Here is a 10,933-nt window from a genome sequence, read left to right as displayed (position 1 = left end):
GGCAATAGATTTGTCGATTTAGAAATGTGGTTATCTTAGATATATGCATTCAAGGCATTCAATCATTGCAGATACCCAATAAGAACCTTCTTTGTTGCCAGGTTAAGATGTTGTAGATTTTGGTTAATTTCATTGTGAAAAATTGCACAATAAAATTAAATGTGACCAATTTTTGGTTGGGTTTGATTCCTCTAAAATTCCTCTTTTTTTAACTGGTCTACCTAGATGGAGTGATAGCCTGCTCCCAGATCACCACCAATACTGTATGAAACCAGTCACTAAAATACACTGGAGCAGCCCAGGGATAAAACCCACTTGTTACTTTGCCTCTGTGGGATGCACTTTTCCTCTGTAAGTGCCTTCTCACTTGTGTGGCTGAAAAGTCTGTATATAAGTAACAAAGCAAACATTAGAAGGATAATCCTTTGCTGAGCTTTTCTACAAATGTGGCAGTTTTTTTTGTTACAAAAATATGTATTTTAATAAAGGTTGCACGTGTTTTAAAATAAATGAGATAGTGTGTTTATTAGAAAGATCAATATTTGTAACGGCTTTGCGTGAGATGCAGTTGTGTTTTGTGAAAGGTCATTCTTCTGGTGTGCTTCTGACTGTTTAGAAACACCGTTAGATTTAGAAATCCTTAAAAATAGTACCTAAAGATATGCTTTGGATTTACCAAAAGAATGCTTAAAACGTACCTAACCCAGTTTTGTGTATTTCATTTTTTTAAAAAAAGTACTACTTAGTAAGTAAATAGTGAAGCCAACCTTTGCTAACAACTTTTAACATGTTTGTCCGTATTTTCTTTTGTGAGGGATATCAGCTATACAAGGTTACGGTAGTCAGAAACTAACGGGTTATTTTGTATATAACCATGTAAGGTCATTGAGAGGGAGTGTAACGAAGGACTATAAAATGCTAAGTGCGATTGAGAAAATAAGTGCAGACCTCTCATCTCAAATTTATCAAGACAGCAGAGTCAGAGAGCACTGGTTCAAGGTTGTGAGGCACAAGCTCTTCACACAGAGGGCAATTAGTGATTGGATTAAATTTGCGGGAAAAGTGATATTGGACTAATTTAAGAAACCGCTTGATGTTCTAATTGGTACTTGGTAAGGCGGGTATGCTGATGAGATCAAGTGAGCCGAAGGACCTTGTTTGTCTGTATCTCTAGTAAAAAGTAGCTGTAGAATTTAAGCTGTGCGGAAAGGTTGGTGATGCTTGACATTTTCTGTTTTGAATATTGATAACTGAAGGGACTCGCGAGAGGTATTTAAGATGACAGTGGAGTCTGAAAATTTGAATTCAGATTTTTTCTGTTGTGTGCAAAATTCAAGAATAAGAGTAAATAGCTTCACAACAAGGAGACCAGAGAGCATAGGAGAGTTTTCAGTGTAACAGTGATAAGCATGTGGAGCAAATTTACTAGCACAGATGGTGGATCAAGAAACTACAAAGGTGTTCTCACCAAATGCAAGGTTTCAAAGGTGTTAGTTTTGGAGATGAATAAAACAAGGAATCTTGTGAGAAATTGGATTGATGGGCAAGATGGTCTGATTGAATTATTATTTTCTGAAAGTGTTAGGATTTATGGATAAATACCAACCATTCCCATGTGCCCACACATTCTGTTAGTTTCTGACTACTCAGTTGAAGGTTTGTTGCCCTTGCTCCCTAAATACCCGCAAAACTAATAAGTTGGTGAATTCATTTTATATTGCTTGTAACAAACAAGAATGAAATCATTTTGTAGAATTTGTCACCGATTGAGGTTATCCGAAATTACATTTTCCAAACTGCAGATGTGTGGAGTTGAGTACAAAAGACAGCATGAATCTTGATCCAGTGATGTGATATTTACTGTCAATTCTGGAGTAATTCTGTAAGTGAGGCTTTTAGGACATACTGCTAATGGTGCATTTAGGTTGCAGCGGTTAAATGCTTAAGAAATTTCCTCCCACTTCTCAAGGCAGTAGGTTCCTCAGTGGTGTTAGGTGTTAATCATTTCTGGCTTTGGCAAGCTTCCGTACAAGCTATTGATGTGGTTTTCAAAGTGTTGGCCTGTGCAGATGTTCTTCATGCAGAGAAGTTCTACAGCCAGAAGATCATGGGAAATTCATGACAAACAACTGTTGGCTTGTGGCGATATGTTGCCCCCAGTTGCAAAGGAAGAGTTACAATACAAAGAAATAATTAGGGTACAGCGGTGCAAATTAGATCATTTGTAATTGGAATCCTAAACCCAATATCTGAGGCTATATCGGATGCAAGGGGGATGGAATTTTCCCCCATAGGCTGGGGACACTTCCCTTTCCGAGGTCCTATAATAAGCTGTTGGACCTAATAGTAACACAGCTCAGTTTATTACCTCAACTGCAGTCAAAGTGATGTGTAGTTTTGGCATTCGTGTATGCACTGTCACATTTATACTGAATCAAAACCAGTTTGGGCTGACTGTAACTGCACTACTGTTTGTGGAACCTGCATAAACACCTCCCTCCACCCCTCCCAGAATGTTAGAATATAAACAAGCACATGATCTAGTCGGCACAGGCACGATGGGCCGAATGGCCTCCTGCGCTGTATAATTCTGATATAATTCAAAATCTGAAAGTAGAACCTCTTCTGTCTTATTTTTTAGAATTGGCAATGGACATGACAGCATTTAGTCCCTTGTCTACACAGGAAAGCCCCATTTGTTTGAAGGAGTGAAATAGCCTATTGCCATGATCTTGTCGAATGGCGGGGCAGGCTCGAGGGGCCGAATGGCCTACTCCTGCTCCTAATTTTTATGTAATTGATTGTGGTGGATTTTGTCACCAAAATAACAGGAGCTGTAAGAAATTGAAATTAACAGCAGTTTAAAGCGTTGTAACCCATAAAGGAATTTTATTCAGCTCTCGCGCCTGTTATTGAAGAGCAAGTGAAATTGTGATACAGCGATTAATTACTTTCTTTACTTTCATTATAATGAAAATTGTAGGAATCGACAGCAAAACAAATTGCGTTTATAAAGCGCCTTTACAGCGGGAGGATGTCCCAAGGCGCTGTAATTGATTACCAATGCAACACTAAAGGTAAATTCTTACGAAAACAAACTTTCCCAGTTGAGTCCTTATTTTCTGAGATGACTATCGTGATCATTACAGTAATGGGGTGGGGGGAAAAACTTGGGAGTCACTTTCATTATTCCCTGGGTATCATTGGCTTAAGAACCCACACTGCTGATGCTTGTGTGATGTAAGTAATGAACCCAATGTTATTATGCAGCACAAAGCATCAGACCTGTATGAATGGAAAAGGGATGAAGGATTTCCAGTGAATATCTTCTTTATAAAAAAAATAATTCTTTTGTGGCCTACAAAGTTTTTAAGGTGAGTAAATGGGATTTTGCTTTTATTTCCCTGCCTGGCAACTATTAAGCTGAATTTTAAGAATCTTACACTGTTCAACTTTAGATCAGTTAATGGATTGGGCATGATTGCATTTCCAATCTGCTGCACATTGTGTTCTGGTTTGCCACAGAAGGTTGGCATTGGAGTCTGATACTGATGGAAACACATCGCCCTTTGCAACTGCCTTTGACATCCCAGTGTGGAAGTTTTTACTCAGAACTAAAACTGAAGTGAGGAATTCTGCACTGTTTACGTGTGTCCTTTTGATGTAATTCAGCTGCACAGTATATCTTGTGAAGTGCTTTGAGATTTCTTGCAGACGTGATAAGGCGCTGTATCAAATGCAAGGATTATTACTAAATTCATAAATAATGTGAATTAGTTTCGCACAAAATGTACAAAAGGTCACTTGTACCTCTCGGATTGAATTGTTGAACCGTTGAATTGTTGAACAATTAATGAATTAGTTTCAGCTATTTTAAAAATATCCGTCTGGCAAACCAGTAATCACTCAAAGTAAATTTTTCAGGCACTTTGGTATTTCTTTAATATTTGGCAGAATCCATAGCTGATGGTACTCATGGGCAAAATCGAGTTTTCAGCCTTTCTGCCTCTGCTATCTGGGACTCCATCCTGGAGTCCCTCCACCCCCCCCCCCCCTCCTTCCCCATCTTTAAAGCCCATCTCAAAACATTTCTGTTTGACTGTGCTTTTGGTCACCTTTCTCTTCCCCCATCCTGAGCTCGACCTCCCAGAGAGTCAACTCTGCCAAGCGCTGTGAGACGTCCTCCCATAAAATTGTGGCTGGTGTGGATGTTGGTTACCTTTTATGTGTGTACGAAGTGTGTATGTTTTAAACCAATAATCTTCAATATAATTTACACCTACTGACAGGATTTCATAATGAAGTTTATTTATTGATCCCTGCATTGAGATAATACCACGTTGCTAGTTAAACTGTATTTTGTCATTAGTACGAGCTGAGTATATCTTGTATCTGCGTAAAGCTCACTTGAGTAAAACTGTTAAGAGTAATGTATTTTGTCATATATATATAAATAAATGTATTTTAAATATTTTCCTGCATCTACCATTTGTGTTTTACAATAAGACTTAGTATGTGTTGGCTTTATCTATTGAGTTAACCATATTAATCTGATGTATAAATAAACCAAATGCTTCATGAAAGCATACTTTTGTGGTGGTTTTCCTTCAAATTGCTTTTCTTACGTTGGGAAAACTTCTAGGTTTTTAAATGTAGTTGTCAAAGTCTTAAAGCTGTAACAAAAACAGAAGTCCCTGGGAACACTCAGCAGGTCAGGCAGCATCCATGGAGAAAGGAAAGTGAGTCAACGTTTCGGGTCCACGACCCTTCGTCAGAACTGGGGCACGTTGGGAGGGAGAGGCTTTTAAGGGCTAACAGAGAAGGGGGAGGGCAAGGAAGACAAAGGAGAAAATGGGGTAGAGGATGGGATGATGGGTTAAATTGGTGTTATTGTGCTAAACAAAGTGGGGGGGGGGGGAGTTGCAACAAAATAGGAAGACCAGAGAGAGAAAAGGTGTGTCTGGGACCAAAATGATGTGGTAATGGTCACAGACGAGCGGGAAGGGGGAAGGTGAGCTGTTATGGTCTGAAATTGTTGAAATCAATATTGAGGCCAGAGGGCTGTAAAGTCCCTCGTAGACAGATGAGGTGCTGTTCCTCGAGCTTGCGTAGGAGACCGTGGATGGAGAAAACTGTTAAAACTGTCTTAAAGCTGTGTTGTTTTTCCAGCTAATGTGCTGTAAGTGTCCTTGCCATGTGCTAATGTCACATAGGAACAGGAGTAGGCCATTCAGCCCCTCGAGCCTGTGCCACCATTATATTAGATCCTAACTGCTCTGTACCTCGCCTCCAATTATCTGCAGTCACCATGTGGGTTCTTGCTTGCTGATTGTGTGCTTTTCCACTTCACCTGCTCTCCCAGCCTTTGCTGAAGGTGCTGAGGCATGCTGCAATGAGCAACCATCTCTGCCTTTCGGTACCTTTCCCAAGTGGAAAGCTTTTTCATACACAAGGTCAGAAAGACCGCGGTGAAACACCTATTGACTGCACAACTCGGCTAAATCTTGTCCTCGCCCAAAGCCGACCCACATGCCCACGTTATACACCCTGTTTTGCTGGCTGAACGTTGACAGGCTCTTCAGGCGTTACCATTGCTGGGACGTCGCTCAGTAAGTTTCAAGTGATTTGCTGGTAACCCCAGTGCACTGTTTGTTCTTGTCTGGTTTATTTCAGTTAAAGCACACATTGCTGATGCAGTGAAAACAAATTACATCTACCTATTCAGGGTATGCTTGACAAAATCCGATATTACATCCAAGTGCTGAATGCCTTTCAGAGCTGATTAACAAAATGCGTCTGCAGATATCCAGTTACGTCAAGTGTGCGTTTCTTTCTGCTCCTCACAGCCCATTGCCTCCCAAGTCTACTGTCAACTGAAAGGATTCAGGGTTATTTGATTTAGAGATGAATGAGTCATTCTTGTGGAAAATTAAATTGGTAGGCTAGCTCAATGGATTGATAGATCTACTCCTGTCTGATACTGTTCCAAACTCCTTGCCTGTGCTACACATGTACTGTGTGTTATTCTGCGACCAGTCACCCCAAATGTGCAGTTAGCTGTTCTCAATAGGTAGTTCCTTCGCTTTTGCCATATTTGGGCTGTTTGCCCGTTTTCAATTATGGCCTTAAAATATAATAGGTTTGACGTGATGATGTAATTAAGCTGCCCAAGGGGACTGTCCAAATGAAATCAATTGGCTGAATGCAGGTTTGTAGCTGCAGTGCAGGACATTGGGCTGTGAGCAATGATGCAGAAAGCTGCTCCTTGTGAAGCCACATATATAATATATACACCTAAAAAAAATTAAAATTTGTATTTGCAAAGCTATGAACAACTTCTAATACGTATGAAATGTAGGCTCAAGCAGGGCTCATTTGAGTGTATCTGGTCACAAAAGATGAAAAGGATCCTCATTGTAGGTTGTTAGTACAAGTGCGTTCCTCTACGAAAAAGGTCATCGGCTTCAGATCCAGTGTGATGAATGGACTAGTCACTGGTTTGAGATTTAATGTGATTACAGTTGCCCAGCTCAGTGTTCAGGGATTATGAAACCATCTCGAATAGATGCATGTCTGATCTGTCTGTACAGCAGTCAAATGCTTGTAATGCAGAACCTATATTTTTCTTAAACGCAAGAACATTTCATAAATTATTTCAAATACAGTCTCCTTATCTATCCCAATAGAAGTTCTCAGGGTACAGGAACTTATCAGACTAATTTGCAATTTGTCATTCTTAACTCTGTTTAATGAGAGCAAGTGTAACCTATAATATAATATAACAAAATATAATAGTATGTAATCCTGTTCACTTATATGTTATGGTTTAAAAACTATACAATATACTGCCAAAAACGGTTGAATTATATTAATCGTCTTCTAAACTGATATTTATTCTACTTTCCCCACTCTCTGTAACTCCATCCTGGAGTCCCTTCGACTTGCTCCCTCTCTCACCTCTTTGAAGCCCTACCTCTGTGACTGTGCCTTCGATTATCTTTCCTTTCCCCACTCCTTCGGCTCTCACCCCCACCTTGAGTCCCAGGTCAGTATTGTTGAGCACTTTGGGACGTCCTCTTGACGTGAAAAGTCCTACATAAATGTAAATTTGTATTGTAAAAGGTGTACATTTTCTAAAAGTGCAGGGAGTGCTGCAAGTTTCCAAATTCCAGGCAGGGCGAAACCTTGGGCAAGTTTCCTTACTCCACACGGAGCCTAATAATAATCCTCCAAAAAAACAAAAAAACAATAATAAATTGGTCATTTTCAATCTACGACTGTTTGTGGGACATTGCTGTGCGCAATTGGCTGCCGCGTTCGCCCACAAATATACAGTCAATTCACTTTACAGTGTGTTCTGTGAAGCGCTTTGGGACGTCCTCCCGACGTGAAAAGCGCTATATCAAATGCAAGGATTATTCTTCTTCTTATTATCATCAGAATCTGTTGCCTTTTTGAGCTGCTCGAAAGAGCGGGTTGCCTTACACAAATTTTCTGTAGTTCTATAGTTGTGTGATCTATGTAATTATATGCAATGAAAACTTAAATGAGCTTTTCAAAACAAGTCGATTGCTTGCCAGTACTCTGCATTATTTCAAACACGTCTTCCTTAATCTGGTAAAATGTGATGGCTGTTTGTGAACCTTTGCTGTGTGCCAATTGTCTGCCATGTTTGCCTTCAAAGAAGAATCACTACATATTACAATAAATCCTGTGAAGCACTTTGGCACATCCTCCTGACATGAAGCTGCAAGGATTAGTTATATTCATACAACATGAAATACATGTACACACTTTTTGCCTGAACTAGTACAGTACTGTTGAAAAGGACCAAACGTCATAAAAATAAATTGTTGGGAGAATAAATACAGACAGAAAGCCATAGTGAATACCCAATACTTCAAGTACTGGCTCCAACTCTGGGAAAAAGAAGCAAGCTCTGAAAAATATTTATACAATGACTTTGGCACTGCTCGACAGTATAAATAGTTTGATTTAAGTTGTTAATGTTCGGCCCAGTATATCAAAACACCAACCAAACAATCTTGGGATCAGAGATTCCAGTCGCTTTTGAGGTTCTGTGCAGCTACGTAATGTGAACAGCTACAGTTACAAAGCTCCATTGAAAGCTGGGTTTAACACAAGCGAGAATTTTCTTTATTTATCTAGCATGTTTCATGTTGGGAGCACGTCTCTCAGCACTTCACACGGCTGACTGACTGACTGACTGACGAGGAGCCCGAGCTGAGGGGTGGGTGAGGGGGAAGGTGGGCTGAAAGTGTGGTCAAAAACATAGGTTTGAAGGTGCGAGGGAGGGAAGGGAAGTTGGAAGGATTCCAGAAAGGGGGTCAGAATGGTTGAAAACTCGCCCTCCGATGGTGAGGCGCGTCGAGCAGGGGCAGTGAAGGCAGGGTTTGCTGAGCAGTGGGCAGAAGTTTGCGGAAATAGGGTGGGGCAAGGCCTGGAGGGATTCAAAAGTGGATGAAGATCCGCTTGATAAGACACAGAGTTGATAAAACTTTGAGAAACTTTGAACTGGCAACTGTTTATTAAAATAAGCAAAAAGACTATGCATAAAGCCAACTCTCAATGAGCAGCGATCAGATGATTTTACAAATTTATGCTTGACAAACCGTGACTGTCATATATAAAGCAAGATTACTTTAGATATGGAGATTTCTCGGATAGTTCACACAGCCACTTTCTCTCGATGGTAAACAATGATTTAGTTGGAACGCAGAATGTGCATGTTTAGTAACAATAATCCTTGTATCTGATACAGCGGCTTATCACGTCATCGAAAGGCCTCGAAAGTGCTTCACAAGATATACTGTAAAGGGGAGTGATTGTGTATCTTGTGGCTGAAATTAAAGAATCATCTTGAACATACATTTTGGTATGAAATAAGATTGAGTCTGAAGACCTTCCTCTTTGACTTTGCCTACAGTCACCTCCCCTCTGCTTGGCCTCGAGCTCCGAGACTCCAAACCCACGCTGTTGTTGTTGTAGATATTGCACTCCAATACGAAACAGCGTTTCTAGATTTACTGTCATGCTCACAGGATGAAGATTTAGGGATATTTCCATATATGGAATTAGAGCTTCTGTTTTATGATCAGCAAACGAGCAGGTCTGATCTGCTTTAAGTGGAATCTCAGTTACCAGCCTCCATGCAACAGTGTTGATTCTACTTCATTCATAAACAGTCGTTTCCAGTAAACATATTAGGATAACATCAGAATTATTAATTTTATGAACCTCCTCGCTGCTCCAGGTTGTCTTTAGGTTTGATGTGACCACAGTAAGTGGATTTCTCAATCAAATGCAGGAATCTTTTCCCGTGGGTGTTATCGGAGGAAAGCATAGCTTCGGAAAGATTTTTTTGAAATGTCCGTCAGCGTAAGAGTGTGTCAGCCTGGCTCAGTCAGTAGCACTTCTTGCCTCTGAGTCAGAGGGTGTGGGTTCAAGCTCTAACGCAATGTTGGGAGTATTCTGCGTTAAACTGAGGCCCCGTCTGCCTGTTCAGGCTGATGCTAAAATCTCATGATGCTATTAAACAGAGTGCCCTGTGCCCATGGCCAACAATCCCCCAAATAGAAAAAAAATGGTCATTCATTTCAAAGCTGTTTGTGCGACATTGTTGTCCCACATTACCCCGTAAAACACACAGTCACTGTGCTTTACAGTATATCCTGTGAAACGTTTTGGGACATCCTCCCAGCGTGAAAGGTGCTGTATCAAATGTTAGTATTAATATTATTGTACACAAATTAACATTGTGTTGCACCTTTCACTTTGGAAGGAAGTTCCAAAGCACTGGGGGTGGGAGCTGATGGAAGGGGTGGAGATTGGGGGGGGTTGGAGTTCCACGGAAAGATGGCAAACTGCAGTTATATAATAATAAAATTACATTTATAGAGTGCCTTTCACATCGGGAGGACGTCGCAAAGCACTGAACAGTCAGGTGTCAGGGCCCGAGTATGGGGGAGGGGTGGTGTAGGGGCGAGGGAAGGCAGAGAGGGCGACCAAAGGCATGGTCGAAGAGAAGGGTCTTGAGACCGGCCTTGAAGGAGGCAAGAGAGGAAATGAGGCAAAGGGACTGTGGGATGGAGTTCCAGAGTGTAGGCGCAGAGAGGCTGAAAGCCTGGCCACCGATGGTAGGGCGGGTCAGGCAGGAGACATGGAGCAGACCGAAGCCCGCTGAACGGAGGGAGCGGTCAGGTTGGTAGGGAGTCAGCAGGTCAGAGAAGTAGGAGGGGGCAAGGCCATGGATCTTGAACTCGATCCTCTGGGGGATGGGGAGCCAGTGGAGCCGGGCGAGGGTGGGAGTGATGGGGTCACTGAGCCCTGGTGCGTGAGAGTACACGAGCTGCAGAGTTTTGGATGATCTGCAGCTTGTGAAGGGAAGAGTTGGGAAGGCCGATGAGGAGGGAGTTCCTGTAATCGAGACAGTTGAAGAGAGATTCTTATTTGAGATTTAAAATGACAGCGAGAACAAGATGGAGGAGTGGATGACGTGTAGCAGGCCTGAGTTTGTCGAGCAAAGTGGGAAAAGCAGTGGGTCAGGAGATCAGTGATGGAGGCACTGGGTGTGAAGGATTTATAGGTGAGGGCAAGGATTCCCTGCTCTTTCCTCATAATATTTTTTGTTCTCACTTGGCTCCCCTATTTTTAACCTGTTTCTCTATCGTCCCGTAGTCTTACACAACACTGAAAGCTCTCTCTCTCCTCTATCAATGCAAGCTTTGTAAATCTTCCTTTTTTAAAAAATTTCCTGTCCCATCTTGGCTGTTTCATTTGATTCTGTTTAATTTGCTCCCTGCAGTGCTAAAGTATACACTTGGGGCAACTTCCAAATGTGCGTTGTGTCATGCATGCAGGGCCAACATTTTTTGGGCTGACATTTGCAATGTTTGAAAGCCTCATTGTTTAC

Source organism: Callorhinchus milii, unplaced genomic scaffold (assembly GCF_018977255.1).
Source record: "Callorhinchus milii isolate IMCB2004 unplaced genomic scaffold, IMCB_Cmil_1.0 Scaffold19, whole genome shotgun sequence".
Taxonomy (NCBI): domain Eukaryota; kingdom Metazoa; phylum Chordata; class Chondrichthyes; order Chimaeriformes; family Callorhinchidae; genus Callorhinchus; species Callorhinchus milii.
Note: the sequence above shows the minus strand (reverse complement) of the source record.